A 22,350-nucleotide genomic window follows, 5' to 3' on the forward strand; every position below is an offset into this window, starting at 1 on the left:
TGATTCTAAAATTTAGATGTAAAAGAAATGGAACTAAAATATTTAAAACTTATTTGAAAAATAACAATAAATTCAGAAAGCTCATGCTATATAATAGTTACAGTATTACGACAGTTTAGTGATGGCAGTGAACTTTAGTGCTGGCTTTGAACTTGCAAATATTAAAAAACAATCAGATCAATGCAGAGGAACAGAATGTAGAGATAGTTCCATGCAAAAACTGGACAAAAGTTTTTAACAAAAGAGCAAAGACATTTCAATGGAATAAAGATAATTTTTCTAATATTCACATGCAAAAATATATAAACTTTGACCTAACCTCTGCTTATTAAAAACTTATCCCACAAGGATTCTAGATCTTTTTGGGGGGTGTGTAATGGGGATTGAACTAGGGGCACGCAACCACTGAGCCACATCCCCAGCCTTATTTTCTATTTTATTTAGAGACAGGGTCTCACTGAGTTGCTTAAGGCCTCACTTTTGCTGAGGCTGGCTTTGAACTCATGATCCTCCTGCCTTGGTCTCTCAAGCTGCTGGGATTACAGGCGTGTGCCACCATGTCTGGCTAAGATCATAGATCTTAATGTGAAATATAAAACTAAAATATTTAGAAGACAGTGAAGAAAATCATTGTGACATTAAGTTAGGCAAAGAGTTCTTAGATAGAACACCAAATCCACAATTTGCAAAATAAAATATTGATTAATCGGGCTTCACCAAAATATAAATTTTTGTGGGTAAAAAATACTATTAAATTAAAAGACAAATTATAGAAAAGAAGAAAATCGACAAAATATGTGTCCAACAAAGTACTTGTATCTAAAATATATAAAGAGCTCTTAAAACTCAATAAGATGTCAATCTCTCTTTTTTCCCATGAGCAAAATAGGCAAGATATTTGAATAGACACAGCTCCAAAGAAGATATAATGGTATAAGAAAAAATGTTCGATATCATTGGTCATTAGGAAAAAGTTATTTCAAATCACAATAAGATAGTACTACACACATCACTAGATTCTAAAGGAATGTCTCAGACTAAAAAGACTTCATCATATGAAATGTTGGAAAAGATGTAGAACAAGGCTGGGGTTGTAGCTCAGTGGGAGAGCACTCGCCTAGCACATGTGAGGCGCTGGGTTTGATCTTCAGCACCCCATAAAAATAAATAAATAAAGTAAAGGTATTGTGTCCAACTACATCTAAAAAAAAATTAAAAAACTAAGACAAAAAAAAAAGGTAAAAAGTACAAAAAATGGCTAAATGCATATCTACCAGATAACAGGCATTCTACTCCTTGTTGTAGGAAAAAAAAAAAAAAAAGCATATGTCCACACAAAGATGACTGGTCAATGATCAGAGTGTCTTCATTTATAATAGCCCCAAACTAGCAGCCACCCAAATGTCCATCCGTAGATCAAAAGGATACACGAACTGTGGCACAGGCGCCCAGTGGATCCCACACTCACCACAGAAAGGAACGAGCTATTGACACACTTCAGAAGTATGCATCTTAAAGTGACCCCGTGGGTAAAAGATGCCAGAAAAGGAACCACCCCACGGAAATGACCGGCACTGCCCCCTCCAGCAGCCTGCAGCCCACGTGGCTGTGGCGCACTTGATACGGAGCTAGTGCAACAGAACCGACTTTAAATTTCACTTAATGTACATTAATTTAAAAACCAAAGGCGAATGCAACATTTTCCCCGTTAAACAGTTTTATCTTTTTGTAGAACTGTGTTTCCGTTTTGCGAGATGTTATCACTGCATTGGGATGTGTGGGGTGGGGATGTGTGATTGGTCACACAGGTGTCCCCTGACTCTCAGGGGGTCAGCATTCCAGTAAACCCTCTATAAGATAAAGATGCCCTCAGTCAAAAGTGCGTCCAGCACCCCCTGCCTGCTGCCCCTGGTGGTTGGGCAGCCCAGCATGCCCTGGAGCACCCGACACTTGGTGGACCGGCAATCCGAGGGGTTTCTGCCACCACCCAGAGAGTATGCACTCGACCAGGAGCAGATGAAAGTTCAAAATGTGGAATTCAAAGTGTGGCTTCTACTGATCGCCTATCACTTTCCTACCAGAATGAAGTTGAAAACTCATAAGCCAAACCGTCTCTCCCAGAAATACACAAGGTCTAGTACAAGTCAACCACCCGAGGCAATGGGATCATACCTTTCTATGTACCCTGGTGACACTGCAGTGTGTCTATTTGATTATTTTAGGTAGATAGCACTGGGGATAGTGATAAGTACGTGAATTGTAACTGGTAAGAAAACCGAGATCCTTTTATTTTAATTATGATACAATAAATTCCTTATAGCCTAAAAATATCAGTTGTGATGCTTATTTTTTAATCTGTCAACACTGGGGGCTGGGGGCACAGCTCAGCTGTACCTCAATGCCCAGCTGAGTCCAGTCCCCAGTACTGCACCCAAAGACAACAACCACAAGTGTGGTATAGGTTTTCTCACCAAGACCACCCAGCAGACGAACATGCTAAGGGGGTGCCTCAAGGAAATGAAAAAATTGTTTATTTCGTAGCTATCCAGGATTAAAATTTTATATTGAAATTGAAATGTTTCATAACACAAGAATAATTATTTTTTACAAATTTTTCTAATATGGATCAGTATGCAGACTGTAATTATAGCCAGCAGAGTTATGGAGGTTGGCTACAAAATTTACAAGAAAATTTGAAGAATTCTTTGTTAGTTTTGATAAATGTGATCACTTTTCAATTTATACAATGACCCTTTAAATTCAATGTTAATATTGAATTGATACAAGAATGCACGGATTTATTTAACTTGGAGAGAAGTTGTTTGAAATTGATTGCTTTTGTTTTAAAGTCCAATCAATGCTTCTATAAAAGATGTAAAAGGTGGAAATCTGTTAGGAGATTCCTCAACAGAGGAGGAATGGAACCACCATATGCCCCAGATATTCCACTCCTTGGTATTTATCCAAAAGAATTGATATCCGAGTACTTTAACGATACACACTTTCCCATGTTGATAGCAGCACACTCCTCGATGGCCAAGTGACAGCCTGGATGGAGATCAGCAGATGAATGGATACAGAAAATATTGAGTTCTCATCAGCCATGGGGAAGAATGAAATTGTGTAATTTTCTGATAAATGGATGGAACTGGAGAGCATCATGTTGATTGAAATAAGCCAGACTCAGGAAGTCAAGGGGGTAATGTTTCCTCTTATACGCAGAAGTTAGAGAGAAAAAGGAACTAAAAAAAACAGGAGATCTCTAAAAAATAGATGGAGATCAGTGGAGTAGAGGAAGAAGATGGATGGGTAGGGAGGAGGAGAGGGAAGAGGAGGAACCGGGGGATGGAGTTGATGAAAGTCAGGCTATCTACACATATGACTATATGACAAAAAATCCCACTTCGTGTCTGGTTAGAATGCATCAATCAAACATAAATAAATAAACAGAGGGAGACAGCAGAGTAAAGAAGGGGGTGGGGGGGAGGAGATGAAAGAAAAGGGAGTCCTGGGGAACAAAACGAGTGAACCCCGGTCTGTGCACACACGGAGATGTCACAGTGACCCCCACTGTTAAGTGAATTATAATGCACCAACGAAAACATGATCTAAAAACATGAACCAATGTTATTGATGTGGATGAGGATATCGGGGAGAAAAAACATGTTTGTTTGGTATTCAATTCAGTTATCAGAAAACCCTGGAGGAAAAGCAAAGTAGAATATCTCATTCAGGGCTGGGGCTGGGGCTCAGTGGGAGACCGCTTGCCTAGCATGTGCAAGGCACTGGGCTCGATCCTCAGCATCCCATAAAAATAAATAAATAAAATAAGGACATTGTGTCCATTGGCAAATATTAAAAAACTAAAAAAAATTAAAATTATTAAAATATCAAAATATTAAACTAAAAAATATTTTTTAAAAATCTCATTCTTGTTTGTATGATGATTACATGTTGTACCCTTTGACACAATAGGTTAAATATATTATTACATTGTGCTTCTTTTTTTATATTTATTTTTTAGTTGTCATTGGACACAATTCCTTTATTTTGTTTATTTATTTATCCAACCTAGGGCCTCGAATGTGCTAGGCAAGCACTCTACCACTGAACTATAACCCCAGCCCCTACATTGTACTTCTTTAAAAAATAATTATTTTTCAGTTATAGGTGGACACAATGTCTTTATTTTATTTTTATGTGTTTCTGAGAATCGAACCCACTGCCTCACTCGTGGTAGGCAAGTGCTTGACCACTGAGCCACATCCCCAGCCCTGTCTCTGTATTTCCACTGGCCAGCATACTTAGAGAATGTAAAGGGATTTATGGTGATGAAAATAGACCCATTGTCCCCTGGGGAGTGTCACAGGGGAGGAGCAGCAGGGATGGATCAAAAAGGGCTAGGCACAGGAGGTTTGGGGTATGACACACATACGCTCAGAATCTTGGTTGTGAGGGTCTCACAGGTGCGCACACACACACACACATCAACGCTTCTCAAATTACACAACTGGAATATGTGCAGTTTGTTGGATTTCAACTATTCCTCCACAAAGTAATTTTGAAGAGGCCCTGTTTAGAAAAGGAAAGGCTCAGCCACAGAATGAGGGAAAATTTCACAATATCTGTACATGACAACTGGCTTTTATGACTCAATAATGGGAAGGAAAGCCATCTCATTTTAAAAACTGACCAAAATACTTGAACAGATATTCCCCATAATATTTTCCCAAAAGAAGATGTACAAACGGCAAATAAGCCCATGAAAACCTGATGAGTAGCCTCTGTCAACAGTCAGAGAGATAAACACTAAAGGCAATAATACATTCTCCCCACAGTTCTATTAAAATGGCTTTAAACATTTTAAGCTGATCTTACCAACTATGCGACATCCTATGGAGCAACTGGAATTCTCATAAATCGTGGGTAGAAATGTAAAGGGCAGAGCCACACTGGAAAATATTTTGACAGTTTCTAGTCACTTCAATAGTTATCATATGGTCCAGGAATCTCATTCCTGAATAAGAATCCGAGAGAAATGAATATATTATTTCATCTACAAGTGAATATACAACTTGCTGATAATAGCTCAAAGCAGGACAGAATCCAAATGTCCATTAAAAAATGAGTGGGGAGGGGCTGGGGCTGGGGCTCAGTGGTAGAGCGCTGGCCTAGCACGTGCAAGGAGCTGGGTTGGATCCTCAGCACCACATAAAAATAAACAAGCAAAATAAAGGCATGCTGTCCATCTACAGCTACGGAAAAAAAAAAATGATGCTGCTAGAAGAGTGACATCAATGAACATGGCAGAATAGAGAGATCCCAAATTCTACCCTTCATTAAAAGCAGAAAAAAGAAACCTGACAAAAATGATCAAAAGCATTTTTTTTGCAACACTAGAAATTAACCAATGGTTTGTAGCAACCCGAGAGACTTATTTGAAGGAAATGGTGAACTATTAGTAGGAACAGCAAGTTTTGTGGTGTCTTAGCTTACCCAAGTCCCAGCCTCTTCCCAGATCAGTGGCAACTTTGAAAAATAGCCCACACTAGTGTTCAGAGGGGAGCAGAGTGGACCTCATTCACAAAAAAAAAAAAAAAAAAAAAAAAAAAAAAAAAGAGTAATTATTTGTGTTGGCCAATCTGATTCCAATCCCAGTAAGATTAGCTTGAAAACTTACCCTTATTTTGCTCAACTGGAAGAACTGGCCCAGTGTTGGGGCTGCTACCTAGGGAGAGAGGGTGGAGGTGTTTATCAAAAACAGGCGAATGTTTTAGTCACTGTGTCCTGAGGCACAGGATGACCCTTGGGGACAGACAATAGTCTAACCAAAAAAAAAAAAAAAACCTTGGTAAAAATGGTTGGGAATGAGACATCTAAAAGGAATCTGAAAGATCTAATGTGTTCCTATGAATCCAGAAGGCAGGACACACATTCAGGGCTGTGCAGGCCCAGAGGAGACCTGAGAAGGCTCTGGATGCTCACCTGGCTGACTTTCAGTCTCCGCATAAGCAGGAAGTGAAGGCTAGTGCAAAGTTCTAAGCCACCAGGGTGGTCAGTGACAGGCACCCAGTATTCACAGAGTCCCTCAGCAAAGGCTGGGAGATCTTTTTTTAAAAAATTTATTACTATTCTAGAAAGCCTCCAGGATACCTATGTCCAATCATAAGTTGGCCACCTCAGTTACCAGAACAGAGATTTTATTAGGCACACATGACAAAGAATACAGAATTAGTTCAGAAAAGACAAACAAACAATAATAACCACAATAAGCAGAAATGATGAAAAACCTGGGGTTGAGGAAACAGTCTGATTTCCAGCATTGTCTGTTATAATATTTAAAATACTCAGTTGTCAACAACAAATTAGGAGGCGTGCAAAGGAACAAGAAAGAATGGTTTGTACATGAGGGGTTTAGGTGGGGCACAGAGAGATCCCAAATTCTACCCTTCATTAAAAGCAGAAAAATAGATATTTTTCCTAAGGAAGCCCAGACATTGGATTTTCTAGACAGACTTCAAATCAACTATAAACATACATATATTCAAAGATTTAAACCCAACCATGTCTAAATAACTAAAAGCATGAAAACAGTATCTTACCAGATAGAGAATATCAACAAAGAGACTAAATTCCTGATAAGGAATCAAAAAAATTATGGAGCTGAAAGATCAAGTCAACCAACTGAAATGATCAAGTCAGAGAATGAAAAAAAAATCAAGAGAATGAAGAAAAAAGTTAAGTCTCGATGGCGCAAAACTTACCAACATATGCACAATGAGAGTCTCGGAAGGAAAGGAGAGAGAGAAAGGCAAAGAAAGAAACCTTAAAGAAATGATGGGCAAACATTCTTAAATTTGATGGAAGCAAAATCTACACATCAAAGAGGTTCAACAAATTCCAATTAGGATCCACTCAAGAGATTCACACCTAGACACAATATCTATCAAAAGGCAAAGAGAGAATCTTGAAAAAATTAGCAACCATCACCAACAAAAGATTGGTGGCTAACTTCCTATGAGAAACCATGGCGGCCAGAGGAAAGGGGGATGATAGAGTCAAGGAGTCAAAGGGGGCGGGGGAATCAACCAAGAAGGCCGTCATCAAAGTCTCCTTCAAAACTGAAAGAGAAATGGACGTTACCAGATGAACCCAAAGAGTTCGTTGCTAATGGACCTCCCTCTACAGCAAACACTAGAGGAAGTCCTCTGGGCTGCCATGAAGTAACCCTGGAGAGTCACTCGAAACCCCAGGAAGGGATAGAGAACACCAGGGAAGGTGACCAATATAAAGGACGGTGTACATGCCGTGTTTGTTATAGCTCTTTTTTTCCATCTGATTCCAAAGACAAAGGTACAGAACAGTTATTATAAATGTATGTCCCTGATACACAATGCCGAGGAGAGTAATTTGAAAAACAAACCCATGAGGGTCAGGGTGGTGATGAGGCTATCTATAAAGGAGCAAAGTTTTGTATATGACTGAGATTAAATTGGTGTTAATCCAAACTCTAGATTGTTATAAACTAAGCTGTTAACTGTAATTCCCAGGGCAATAAAAAATAAATTATATATATATATGTTAAAAGTAAGAAGAAGGAATTAAAATAGCACACTAGAAAATATCTATAAAACATACTTTAAAAGGCTGTACTGGGAGGATGGAAGGACTGAGGAACAGAAAGACATATGATGTGTGTATGTATGTGTATATATATAATATGATATATATGATATATGTGCATATACAAAATATCATATGATATATATGTATGCATATAAAATGAAGAGCAAACTGGCAAAAGCAAGTCATTTTAAAAAAATACTTTTTTAGTTGTAGATGAACATAATATCTTTATTTTTACTTATTTATTTTCATGTGATGCTGAGGATCAAACCAGGTACCTCACACATGCTAGGCAAGTGCTATACCACTAAGTTACAACCCCAGCCCCCAAAAGCAAGTCATTCCTTATTAGTAATCACACTAAAGTTAATGGGCTAAACACTCCAGATAAAGGGCAGAATGGATTAGAAAACACAAATGGGTTGGAAAATTAAAGAAAAAATATTCCATGCAAACAGGAACCAAAAGAGAGCTGGAGTGTCTATACCAATATCAGACAAAACAGGCTTCAAGAAAAAGAAAAGTCTTGCTAGAGACAAAGAAGGATATTATAGAAGATAAAAGGGTCAATCCTTCATGAAGACCTAACAATTGTAAACATATATGCACCTAAAAACAGAGCCCCAAAGTACATGAGCAAAATCTGAAGGAAGTGGAGGGGAAAGCAATCCAACAACAGTATCCAAACCCTTCAATACCCCACCCTTGGTAATGAAGAGAGCAACTAGACTAAGATCAGCAAGGAAATAAAACATGCCAACTATACCTGAGAAACGTGTGGGACAGTCTGCACAACAAGAGTAGGGAACACGTTCTTCACAAACGCACACGGAGCACCCCCCAGTGCAAATTATATGGTAGGTAATGAAGTGAGTCTCAGTAAATTTAGAAAGACTGAAGTCATAAAAGATGTGTTTTCTGACACCAGTGGAATGAAATTAGAAATTAATAACAGAAAGATATTTGGAAAATTCACAAATATGTGGAAATGAAACAACAGAGTCTTAAAATAAAAAAAATCACCAGGCAAATTAGAAACTATTGTGAGATGAATGAAAACAAAAACACAACAGATCAAAATTTATGGGATTGCGTGAAAGCAGGGCCCACAGTGAAATTCATAGCTGTAATCACCTAGATTGAAGAAGGAGAAAGATCTCCAATCTATAACCTAATATTCTACCTTAATAAACTAGGAAAAAGAGCAGAATAAACCCAAAGGAATCAGAAAGCAGGAAATAATAAAGATTCAAATGGAAATACATGAACCAGAGGATAGAATATCATTAGAGAAAAACCAATTAAACCAAAAGTTAGTTCTTCAAAAAAATCAACAAGGGCTGCGTTCGTGGCTCAGCAGTAGAACTTTTTCCTAGCACATGTGAGCCCCTGGGTTTGATCCTCAGCAATAAAAATAAATAAATTAGATAAAGGTATTGTGTCCATCTACAAATAAAAATATTTTAAAAAAAAGACCAACAAAACTTATAAATTTCTAGCTATACTGTGAGAGAAAAAATATTCATTATTTTTTTTAATTACTGAAATCAGGTGTAAAAGAAAGGACATTCATGCAGATTTTATAGAAATACAATGAATTATACCAGAAATTAATACCATGAAAAAGAAAAATTGAAAAAATCCTAGTGCAGGTCAGGAGATTGACTTAGTAATCAAAAAATTTCAACAAGCAAAAGTCCAAGATGGTGATGCAGGTGAATTCTATTTAAAGGAGAATTAACATTAATTTTCCTCAAACTCCTCCCCCTAAAAAAAGAAATAGAGAGAACACTTCCTAACTCATGCTATGAAGCCAGCAGTACCCCCACACCAAAACCAGACAAAAACATTGCAAAGAAAGAAATGTACAGCCCAACATGCTTTATGAATATAGGAGTAAAAATCCTCAACAAAATGATAGAAAACTTAATCCAGCAGCATATAAAAATGATTATACAGCATGGCCAAGTGGGGTTTATCCCAGGAATGCAAGCATGGTTCAACGTGTGAAAATCAATCACTGTAATAAACCATATTAATGAAATAAAAGCAAAAAAAATATGAAATCCAGCAAACCAGGAATACAAGGCAACTTTCTGGACCCGATGAAGGGGAGCTATGAAAGAGCCACAGGGTTTTCATATTGACTCGTGAAAAACTGAAAAATTTCTCCCCTCAGATCATGATTGAGACAAGAATTTCTGCTCTCACCATTTCTATTCAATATCATGTTGGAAGATGTGACCATGCAATTAGACAAGAAAAGAGAATAGAAAGGCATCCACATTGGTAAAGAAGTAAAACTATCTACTCACAGATGACCTGATATTATCTTGGAAAACAACAGGAAAAAAAAAGTTCAGCAAAGTGGCAGGATATAAAAATCCATACACAAAAACCAATTGTTTTTCTATACACAAGCAGTGAGGAAACTCAAAGTGAACTTTAAAAAAAAAAATCCATATACAATAGCATCAAGAAGAGCAAAATATTTGAGAATAAATTTAACAAAGAAAGTGTAAGACATGTTGAAAACATTAAAAGAAGTTAAATATTTAAATGAATAAGAAAACATCCCTTGTTCATAGATGAAAAGAAAATATTATAAGGTGGCATTCTGCCCCAAATTTCCCTACAGATTCAATGTATTCTCTACCAAAATGCCAACTGTCTTTTGCTGTTGGACAAGGGGTCCTAAAGTTCAAACGGAAATGCAATGAATCTCAAGGATTGGAAGTAATGTTGAAAGCAAAAGTGAAACTGAAGGACTCATGCGCCGTAATTTCAAAATTTACTACAAAGTGGTGGGAGTGAAAACCTCCTGGTACTCACTAGGACAGGCACAGAGACCAAGGGAACAGAACTCAGAGTCCACAAATAAACCCACACATCATGTTCAGTTGAGTTTCTTCTCGTAAGCTTTAAAACTTTAAAAAAAAATTTAAGAATCTCTTTTATTTTTAACTGAGAAATAATTGTCTATACTTATGGGGTCCAATGTTGTGTTTTATTATATGTATACATTGTGGAATGATCAAATCAGGGTAATTAGTATATCCACCATCTGAGGCATTCACCATTGCTTTGTGGTAAGAGCATCTAAAATCCTCTTCTAGTTCTTAGGAAATTTTTTTTATTTACTATAGTCACCTTGTGCTATAGGATGTGAGAGCATATTCTGCTTATCTGACTCTAATTTTGCACCCATTGTCCCACGTCCCCCTTTTCCCCATCCACACCCCAGCCCAGCCTCAGGCAACCACCATTTTATTCTCCACCACCATGATTTCTACCTTGTAGATTGCACATAAGCAAGTAAGATAGTGTTGTCTGTGTCTCGTGCCTGTCTCATTTCACATAGCATAATATCCTCTAGCATAATATCCATTTTTGTTGCAGATGGCAGAACTTCCTAACTAAACTACAGATGTAAGAAGAAATAAAAAGGACTTCTGCTACAGTTTGGATACAAGGTGTCCCCAGCAACTCCTGTGTGAGACAATGCAAGAAGGTTCATAGGTGGAATGATTAGATGGAGAGAGTTGTAACCAAATCAATGGACTAATCCATGGATATGATTAACTGGGTGGTAGCCATAGGCAGGTAGGGTGCGGCTGGAGAAAACAGATCACTGAGAGCATGACTTGGAGGTCTATGTTTTGTCCCTGGTGGACTGAACCTCTGAAACTGGGAGCCAAAATAAACTTTTCCCTTTCTAAGTTGTTCTCATCGGGTATTTGGGTCCCCAAAACCAAAAACTGATGGAACAACTTACAATGATATTAAATATATGATAAAAATAAAATGAATGACAAAAATTCAATATGCCCTTTACATGAGATATAGCTAAAGTGATATATATTGATAATCTTAAAAGTATAGTGATATATATAGATGTATAGATATATAGATATAGATATAAAGGTTTATATATATAATACATATTCAATATATGTCTATTTTTTAAATTGCGGGGCAGGGGGGTTAACTGGGGATTTAATCCTGGGATGCTTAACCACTGAGTCACACCCCAGCCCTTTTTATTTGTTGAGACAGGGTCTCACTAAGTTGTTGAAGACCTCTCTAAATTGCTGAGGCTGGCCTCAAACTTGCAGTCCTCCTGCCTTAGCCTCCTGAGTCACTGGGATTACAGGAGTGTGTGCCACATGCCTGGCACATATTTATTTTTAAACTAAAAATATGAGTTAAAATTTCAATTTATGTTAGAAAAGGAACATCATTTTTAAAAAGGAAACAATAGTGGCATAAAACAAACATATAAACCAGGCTCAGTGGCACGCGCCTGTAATTCCAGCAGCTTGAGAGGCTGAGGTAGGAGGATCAAGAGTTCAAAGCCAGCCTCAGCAAAAGCAAGAGGTTAAGCAACTCAGTGAGACCCTGTCTCTAAATAGAATTAAAAAAATAGAGCTGGGGATGTGACTCAGTGGCTGAGTGCCCCTGATTTCAATCCCTGGCACCCCCCCCCCAAAAAAAAACACAAAAAACCAAAAAATATATAGACTTCAGAAGAGGGCAGAGAGCCCAGAGATAAACTCATGCATATAAGGTCAACATGTTAACCGGCCAGCTCGAGGCGAGGGTGTGGGATTCTAGGGTGTTGGATCAACCACCTCATTAACTGATTTCCAACAGCAGGTGCCAAGATTATTCAATGGGAATAATTCTTTTCTTTATCAAATGGAGTTGGGACAACTGGATGCAAAAAAAAATGAAGATGTAACTACATTTACCTCCCATGATGTACCTTTCCCTCGAAGCATAATTCAAAACGGACCAAAGAGCTACATGTGAGAGCTAAGACTACTATTCTGTTAGGAGGAAACGGGAAGGGGGTAAAGTTGCATGACCTTGGGTTAGGGTTAGCAATGATTCCCCAGCCCGAAACCTAAAGCTCAACTCCGCCCCCCACCCCCACCAAATAGGCAAATTAGACTTCATTAAAATTAAAAACTTGAAGCATCAAAGGACAAGATTTCAAGAAATTAAGGAAATAGCCCAGAGCATGAGAAAAAATACTTGCAAATCATATATTTGGTTAAGAGTCTAATATCTCCAACACGTAATGCATAGCTACTGTATAAAAACTACAGCAAACAACCTGACTTTTAAATGGGCCAATAATGTGAATAAACCTCCTCCATATAAGATCTACACAAGGTCAATGAGCATGCGAGAAGACACTTAGCACCATCCATCATTGGGGACATGCAAATCAAAACCACAAGGAAATGCTACTTCATACCAACGAGGATGACTCGACCAAAAAAGGAGGACAATACCAAGGGTTGCTTAAGACTCAGGGAACTTGGAGCCTCTGTGCTCTGCTGGGGGGACGCAGCTCAGCGCCACCTCTGTGAGAAGCCTTCTGGCAGCTCCTCACCGTGCTGAGCAGAGACCTGCCCCAGGACCCAGCGACTCCAGCCCAGGAGAACCGAAAACATACACCCAGACAGAAACCTGTACACAAGTGTTCACAGCAGCCCTGTTCATAAGAGCCAAAAAAAAAAAAAAAAGTAAAAACAACCCCATTTTAATCCATTTCGTGTTGTTCTAACAGAATGGCACAGACTGGGTAATTTATAAGGAACAGAAATGGTTTTGGCTCCAGCTGTAGAGGCTGAGAAGTCCAAGGGCATGGAACCCGCATCTGCTGAGCATCTGGTGAGGACCTTCTGGCTCTATCATCCCATGGCAGAAGGCAGAAGGAAGAGCGTGGCAAGAGAGAGACAGAGAGACAGAGACAGAGACAGAGACACAGAGAGGCAGAGAGACAGAGAGACAGAGACAGAGACATAGAGAGGCAGAGAGACAGAGACAGAGAGACACAGAGACAGAGACAGAGAGAAACAGAGTCAGAGACAGAGAGGAGACAGAGAGAGATAGAGACAGAGAGACAGAGAAAGAGAGAGTGAGAAGAGCTGGAGCTAGGGCTCAGAGGTAGAGCACTTTCCTGGCATGTGTGAGGCACTGGGTTCGATTCTCAGCACCCTCATGTAAATAAATAAAATAAAGGTCTATTAACAACTAAAAAATATATTTTAAAAAAGATATAACCTGAAGCCCTTATATAACTGTCCTTTATCTACCCACGAGGGTGGAGCCCTCATGACCCCAATACCTCCCCTCAGGTCCCACCTCCCAACACTTGCTCTTGGGGGACACATTCAGACCATGGCAATGGCAGGAATGAAAGTCAAAAACATTCTAAGTGAATCGAAAAGCAGATATAAGAGGCCACATGTTGTATGATCCCATTGATCTGAAATGTCCAAAACATATAAATCTGCAGGGACAGGAATGACGTTAGTGGCCATCAGGAAGTGAAGAGGAGGGGAAATCAAGCCTGGTCCCCGACAGAGGGTGAGACAGGGGGCGACTGACACATTCAGAATTTGGATGGTGGTGATCCGCAGAGTACAGGGTCCCTGGAGGCGAAAATGCCGAGAAGGCTCACGCCTGCTTGGTCAGACTCGTCTCCAGACATCTCCAGGAGGTGCTTAGGGAGAGCTGGGGCAGTGCAGGAGACAGGGAAGGCCCCACCCGGGTCCAGAGGGTGGACCGGCAGCCTCTGTGGGAAATAACCACCAGGACTAGAATGGGCTCCAAACCAGCTTGATTTCTGGTTAGATTGGCTTGGTTCCCACAATAACCCTCCGGCAGTAAAAGACAACACACTTTCAGACATAAAGTCTGTTTTCTCCTATCTCTACTTTCCACTCACAATGTCCAGTATTCAATAAAAAATTACGAGACACACATAAAAGCAAGAAAAAGCAATCTCTCGTCGAGAAACAAAGCAAGCCACACAACCAGACTGGCCAGTGACCCAGATTGGCAAGTATTTATTTGAAAGGGGACTAAAAAAATAACTATGAGCAATAGATTAAAGGCTTTCATGGACAAGAGGTGGACCAAATGTACCAACAGGTGGAGAATTTCAACAGAGGGGAGTCACAACACCGATAAAATGGACATACTAAGGATAAAAATCATGGGAAAATATGAAGAATGTCTTTGATAAGTTTGTTAATAAATCCAGCGAAAGAATAAATAAAAACCCCAGGAAAGAAGTAGTGAACTTCAGGGTAGCTCAAAGAAAAGACACAAGCTGAAACACAAAGAAAAATAAGGGTAGAAAGAAAAAGGAAAAAATTACATCTAAGGGTGGATGGGGCTGTGTTGGCAACGCAGCCGGAATCCCAGAGAGGTAGGAAGAAGGAAGAAGAAATGTATGGAGAAACGGTGGCTAGAAGTGTCCCAATATTAATGAAATATACTAAACCTGAGATCCAAGAAGCTTCCAGTGTCCCAAGTAGAATAAATTCACTTCAAACACCCAAATGCAAGGGCTGAGGTCTTGGCTCAGTGGTAGAGCGCTTGCCTAGCACGTGTGGGGCACTGGGTTCTGAGCACCGCATAAAGATAAATAAATACAATAAAGGCATTCTGTCCATCTACTAGTACAAAAAAATATTTAAAAAACCCAGATGACTGGAAATGTCATATTCAAACTGTTGTAAAGCAAAGATTAAAAATACTGAAGGCACAGAGAGAAGAAAAAGCATATTTCATACGGAGGAACGAAGATGAATAAAAATAAAAATGCAGACATTTGGTATGAAATCTTCAAAGAGATGAGATAAAAACAAAAACAAACAAACAAAACCCTGTAAACCCAGAATTTTCTGGCCAGAGCAAATAGATTTCACAAATGAGGAAGAAACAGAAGGCTAGAATGTGTTCCTTGCAAACCATACTTACTGCAAGAAATAAGAACACAGGGCTGGACATGGCCAGTGGTGGAGGCAGACCTAAGGCCCTGGCCTCCATTCATAGAACCCCCAAGTAAGAAGGAATGGAGGAAGAAAAGAATAAAGAACCAAAATTAAATGCTTAGCTCTAAATCTAACAAAGTGTGTACTGTATCTATAAGAGGGAAACTGAAAACCCAGGGAAATTATGAAACCTTGTTGAAAGATATAAAAGAACCCAATAAATGGAGAGATGTTCATCTTTGTAGGTAAGAGGATTGCATGCCCTCAAGATGTCAGTTCTTCCCAACTTGATCTATAGATTCAATGTAATCCTAATTAAAATCCCAGCAACTGTAATCTCAGAGGCTTAGGAGGCTGAGGCAGGAGAATCACAAGTTCAAAGTCAGCCTCAGCAACTTAGGGAGGCCCTAAGCAACTCAGTGAAACCCCATCTCTGAAAAAAAAAATATAAAAAGGGCTGGGGATGTGGCTCCATGGTCAAGCATCCTGGGTTTAATCTCTGGTACCAAAAAAAATTTAATTAAAAAATAAATAAGTAAACAACTAAACTGATTCTGAAGTTTATACAGAAAGTCAGAGGACCCAGAGCGGCCAATTCAATCAGAGAACAAGGGTGGGGGAACTGACGACACGCAGCTTCAAGACTCACGTTGAGGCTCCTATGATCAATCAGTGAGGTATTGAGGAAAGAACAGACAGATCAATGAAGGGAACAGAGAGCCCAGAAATGGACCCCGGTCTGCATCGCCAACTGCTCCTTAACAAAGCAGAGAGAACTCGACAAAAGACAGTCTTCTCATCTAATGCTGCTGGGACAAACCCACAGCTTTACAACAAAAGGGATCCAGACATGGACTTTATATCCTTAACTCAAGGTGGATCATAAACCCAAAATGCATTTGCAAAAGGCAAAATTATAGAACTCTTGGAAGATCTACACAAGAACGGAGGTTGTTGGAGACAGCCTTTCAGATTCAGCACCAGAGACTACATAGACCTTCAAAGACTCATCTGATGACGGACTGCTCTCCAAACCGCACAGAGAGTTCTTAAAACCCAACACCAAGAAAATGAATGACTCGATTTTAGAATGGGCAACAGACCTAAACAGATGCCTCCCCAAAGAAGATCCACAGAAGCCAACAAGTGTAAGAAAAGACGTTCGGCATCACGCGTCTTCAGGGAGATAAATGCAAAGCGAAACAGCCATGAGATACTACTGGGAAGATACTAAGAAGGACTGAAATCCAAAGCCCTGGAACCACCCAATGCTGGTGAGGACGCAGAACACTAGGAACCCTCATTCACTGCTGTTACAAACTGGTACGACCCAATTGGCACAACCACTTTGGGAGACAGTGGGTGGTTTCTTACAAAACACACGTTTACCAAACAACCCGGTCATCGCACTCCTTGGTATTTGCCCAAATGAGTTGAAAATGTATGTCCCCATGAAAACTGGGTCCATGTTTACTGCAGCTTCGCTCCTAATGGCTAGGACTTGGAGGCGAACAAAGTGTCTGTCGGCAGAGGGATACATACATAAATCAACTGGCGCAGCCAGACAACGACAGAGTTTTCAGCATCAAAATAGAGAGATCAGGCCATGAGAAAACAAGGGGAAATTTAAATGCATAATTCTTAGTGAAAGAAGCCAATCTGAAAAGTCTGTATACCATGAGTCCCACTGTATGACGTTCTGGAAAAGACTAAACCACGCAGATGGAGGCCAGGGAGGGTGAACAGGCAGAGCTCAGAGGACTGGGGGACAGGGAGGCCATCCGTTGGACCCTACAGTGGTGGGCACGGGTCATTGTTCACTTATCAAAACGCATAGGACATTCAGCACGTGCTAAACCTATGGGTGATAATGTAGGTGCATGGATTATAGCAGATGTACCGCAAGGGGGAGGGGTATTGACCAGGGGAAAGTTGCATGTGGTCGTGGGGACAGAGTATGCAGGAATTCTCTGCTCGGTTTTTCGCTAAGCCTAAAAAATAGCCTATTGAAAATGATAATAGGCTGTCTAAAGCAAAAAAAAAAAAAAATAGTAGCAATGACCTATCTGTTTATAGCATGTGCCAAAGTAAAAGGGATGGCCATTTAGCACAAGTTGGGAGCAGTTGGGAGAGCACCTTGAGAAGTCCTTGCTATGCGCGGGAAGGAGTATAACTGTATTCGAAGGTACGCTGTGATGGCGGAAAGAGTTTAGCCGTAAAGTCTCATGCATTGCTGTTGAGAATGTAGAAGGATGCAACCACTTTGGAAAAGAGATCAGCAACTTAAAAACAAAGCCTACAGCCAGGTGCATGGTGCACGTCTGTAATCCCAGCAGCTGGGAAGGCTGAGGCAAGAGGATCACAAATTCAAAGCCAGCCTCAGCAATTCAGCAAGGCCCTAAGGAACTCAGCGAGGTCCCTGTCTCAAAATAAAATATAAACAGGGGCTGGGGATGTGGCTCTGTGGTTAAGCACCCCTGGTTTCAATCCCTGGTACCAAAAAATAAAATAAAACATGGGGATATCATCAAAAATGGCGGTGCAAAGAACTCCCAGAATTCGTCCCTCTACTAAAGCAATGGCTAAGTTGGAGAAAGTCAGGCTCAACTGTTTCGGAACTCTAAAAGCTAATAAAAAGCTTACAAGAACCAAGAGAGTACTTAATTAAGAAGAAAGCCACTCCATTTCAGTTAGGAGAGGGTTGCGACTCCTCCCTTACTACCTACAGTCTCCCGCTCCCCCCATCAGAGGTGGCTGCCGTGACAGTGTGTTTCTGGTGTGGCTGCAGATACCAGAGGGGGCAGTGCTAAACCCTTGCAATGAGCGACTTGGAATTAAATTAAGGAAACCATTCTATCTGCAACTGATTGCATTAAAAAACAAAACAGGAAATAATTTAACAGAGAAGATGCAAGACTTGTGTATTGAAGGCTACAAAATATTGTTAGAAAAAATTGAAGACCTTAACAAATTGGGAAAACATCTCACGTTCATGGGCTGGGAGGCTTTATATTGTTAAGATGAGACAACTTCTCAAATTGATCTACAGAGCCAATGTAATCCCTATAAAAATTCCACCTGCCTTTTTTTTTTGCATAAATGGGCAGGATTATCCTAAAATTCAGATGCAAATACAATGAACCCCCAAATAACCAAACAATCTTGATAAAGAACAAGGTTGACTCAGATTCCCCAATCTCAAAACTTGTTACCAAGCTACAAGTAATTAAGAGCCCATGGGAATAGACCTATAGACCAATGGAGTAGAATTGAGAATCCAGAAATAAAGCTATATGTATACTGTCAATTGATTTTCAATAAAGATGGCAAGATCATTCAATGGAGAAAGAATGGTGTCTTCAACAAATGGTTTTGGGACAGCTGGATATGTACGTGCAAAAGAATGAAACGAGACCTTCACCTTACACTGTATGCATTTATCTGACACCGCAATCCCAAACCAATCAGACCTAAATGTAAGAGCTAAAACCATAAAACTCTCAGAAGAAAACATGGGGCAATCCTCATGACCTTGGACTTGGTAGTGGTTTCCTAAATATGACATCAAAGGTCACAAGCAACAGCAATAATCAATAGACAAGTGGGACTTCGCCAAATTTAACTATTGACATACAAATGGTCCCTGATGAGGATGGTTTGACTTAAGATTTTGATGGTGGAAAAATGATATATATTCAATAGAAACTGCACTGTGAATTTTGACCTTGCCCCAGGCTTGGAGCATGCCCTGTGATATTCTCTCTCAATGCTGGGGAGGAACGGCTGACTTCCTCCCAGCCAGCCAGCCGTGGGATTCCCGGGTAAACAACTGGTACCCCAGGATGCGCTCAGTTGCTAAAGCAGGATGTTCAGTAGGCTGGGTGTATTAAATGCACATTTAACTTGAAATATTTTTTTACTTAAATGGATTTATCTGGACGTAACTCCATCATGAGCCATCTGTATATTAAAGGACACCTCCAAAAAGTTTAAAAAAAAAAACAACCTGTTGAATGGAAGAAAATACCTGCCAATCATATCTTTGGTAAGAATCTCGTATGCAGATTATATGAAGTGCAGAGGCTGAAGCTCAGGGGCAGAGGGCTTGATGCCCTGGGTTGGATTCCCAGCTCGCTCCGTCCATCACATCCTGTGTGACAGAGCAAGATGGCAGCCAGCTATGAACCAGGAGGTAGCCCTCACCAGGAACCATATCCACCAGCACCTTACTCCCCAACTTCTCAGCCTCAGGAACGGTGGGAAAGAAGTCTGTTGTTTAGCTTTCTCCTTCTGAAGTACTTGGGGATGGACGCCCAAGTGGACCAAGGAGACTGGACCATGGGCAACACAAGTTTTGTATTTGTCAAAACAAGTCTTAAGATCTGTGCATCTGACTATAGTAAGTTTTATCTTAAGGGACTGTAAGGAAATCCTGAACCCTCACTGTGGGTTTCCCTGCACTGTGGGTGGGTTACCAATTCTGAAACTCTTTTCTTGTATTCTAGGCTTGAACACCTAGTGGGAAATGGGACCAGATGTCCTGTCGCTGGGGAAAGGAACCATACACACGGGAAGAAGGAGTCCGGGGTAGGTTAGGTTCCTGAGCTGGGAATTGGACATGTCGGTGTGAACTCAGAGGTGCGGGGGAGAGACTAGACTGGGGTCAAAGCTTAAATAGTGGTGAACCTCAGTTTAAAAAACATCACAGAGGCGCTCCTTGGCTCTTCTTACCACTCTTCTACAAGTTCAAAAATATTTTAAAATAGTGTCTTCCCCCAGTCCTTCCCCAGGGGAGCCAGTAGTGTACGTTTAGGGCTACGTCCAAATACACCCCACTCTCGGGCGCAAGCATAACGCATCAGTAAAATCATAAAGTGTTTTCCCAATAATAAAAATATAAAGTGGACAGAGAGCAGAGATGCCTTCGAGCATCACCCTCCCCAGGATGCTAGGAGAGGAAGCCACTGGACACAAGTGTGCAAGGACACACTCGGACGCTCTGCTGCCCCAGCCAGAGTCAAGGAGAAGTGCCACGTGGATTTTCCCATTTGGAAGAGGCAGCAATGGCCTGGCAGAGAGAGCAGAGGCCAGGCCCGGGGCCAGGGTACCTGGGCCCACATTCCAGCTTCTCCAGGGCCTGCGCAGGATGGCCCTTCCCCTGGACCTGCCTGTCCTGTGCATGCCAGGGGGTGGCCTGCATCTCCAGCCACTCTTGCTTTCACCACTCTGGCTGGTGCCAAAGCCATAACTGTGCGTGCCAGGGGCTCAAAGACCCGCGACCGCCCCCGGGGGCTTCCACTTTCCAAGAATCACTCTCCCCGCCTGTGCTGGCCGCCTCTCGGCCCGTCAGCCTCTCAGCACTTGGCCTGCCTGTCCCCGCGCCAGCGGCGAGCTCGTGATGTGATTTTCCAGCCTGAGGCATCTCCTTTCCCTGGGAGGCTCCAGTTCCCACTCCTCCCGGCCCTGGTCCGAGACGGCCCCAGCCCCCAGCCTGCAAGGGGCAGCAGCCACAGGGACTCCATGTTGGTGGGACCTCCCAACCTCCAGGGCAGAGGCCAGGGGTGCTGGGACCTCAGGGACTCCTATTCATTGGCTACGACTCAGTTTAACAGAAGTCACCTGCCAATCTGTCCACACCCGACTGTCCACCTGCAGTCTCAGAGACTTCCACTGAGGGCTCCATCCTCCCCAGAGCAGAAAGAACACGGCTTCGTTCATTTGAAACCTTTTTATTGAGTGCTCTGAGCCAGGATAAGCACACTTAGCCCCGGAGGGCTTATGTCCCAAACAGACAGGAATGTGTAATGGAACACGGGAAGAAGTCCCCTGCAGATCGGAAGCAGCGGACACGAACAGGAGAGGAAATAGGGGACACTAGCTTTGCCAAGACTGAAAGTGGGGGTGGGGGGGGTGGGGGGAAGGAATTTTAGTCACAGGAACCAGAAGTGCAAAGGCCCTGAGGCCATGTTCATTACAAAGACTGAAAGGGATCCGATGAGGCTGGTCAGCGGGCGATGGCCTTGTGGCTCTTCTCCTAGGAAGGGCTCAAGCTTTGGGGTGACCTGAGCACATTTGCATCTGCAAAGAGGCCCTGAGAGGAGTAGAGGGTACACAGGGAAGAGTGGGCCCCTCCGCCCCAGAGCCTGGTGGCCAGCCTGCCTGGATACCTGAAGGCCATCTGAGCCATTGCTGCCCCTACGCAGCCCATGGGAGGGGCTTGAGCCTCAATCTCCCTTCCAAGCACCTGTTCTGTGAGTTGTCCCCAACCGCACACTTTAGGAGAGTGCTTTAGATGAAGACATAATGCAACACTAAGAAACGCACCATTCGAAGCGTCCAGTGTACCCACAGCAAGGTGTGACCATTGCCCAGTCCACATGAGGACATTCCTGTCACCTCAGAAGGAAGCCTCCAGCCTCTACCAGCTCCCAGCAACCAGCAGGCCACCTCCTGTCTCTTCAAGCATGGCCCACACCTCCCCGTGACTGGGGCCACCTCCCTGTGACTGGGGCCACCTCCCTGTGACTGGGGCTGCCTCCACTTGGGGCTGATGGGGCCTGTAATGCCCACGTGCAGGGTTGGTGCACCCAGGACACCCCAGGGACCCCCTGACCAGTTCTGTCCTCCTTCCTGGCTGCTGGGACAGACTGCAGTTGTAGCTCCCGCCAGCTGGTGTGGCCTCCTCTGCAGCTGGTAGCGCACAGTCCGTGTCCCTACTGCCACACGAGTCCAGTTTCCAGGAGCACTTTCCCGGAGCCCAAGGCCAGACCCTTGGGCCTTCACTCAGAACCTGCCCCACCCCTGACCCTGTCCCAGGGCCAGCTCCAGAAACCCTTTGGCCACACAGCAAAGTCCCCGAGGGGGCCTCCATCCTCCCAGGCCCTCCCCAAGTCCCCAGATCCACCCTGACATTTCCAGAGGGGGGCAC

This window comes from Spermophilus citellus (genome assembly GCF_964194105.1).
Source record: "Spermophilus citellus genome assembly, chromosome: 6".
In the NCBI taxonomy this organism is placed as follows: Eukaryota; Metazoa; Chordata; class Mammalia; order Rodentia; family Sciuridae; genus Spermophilus; species Spermophilus citellus.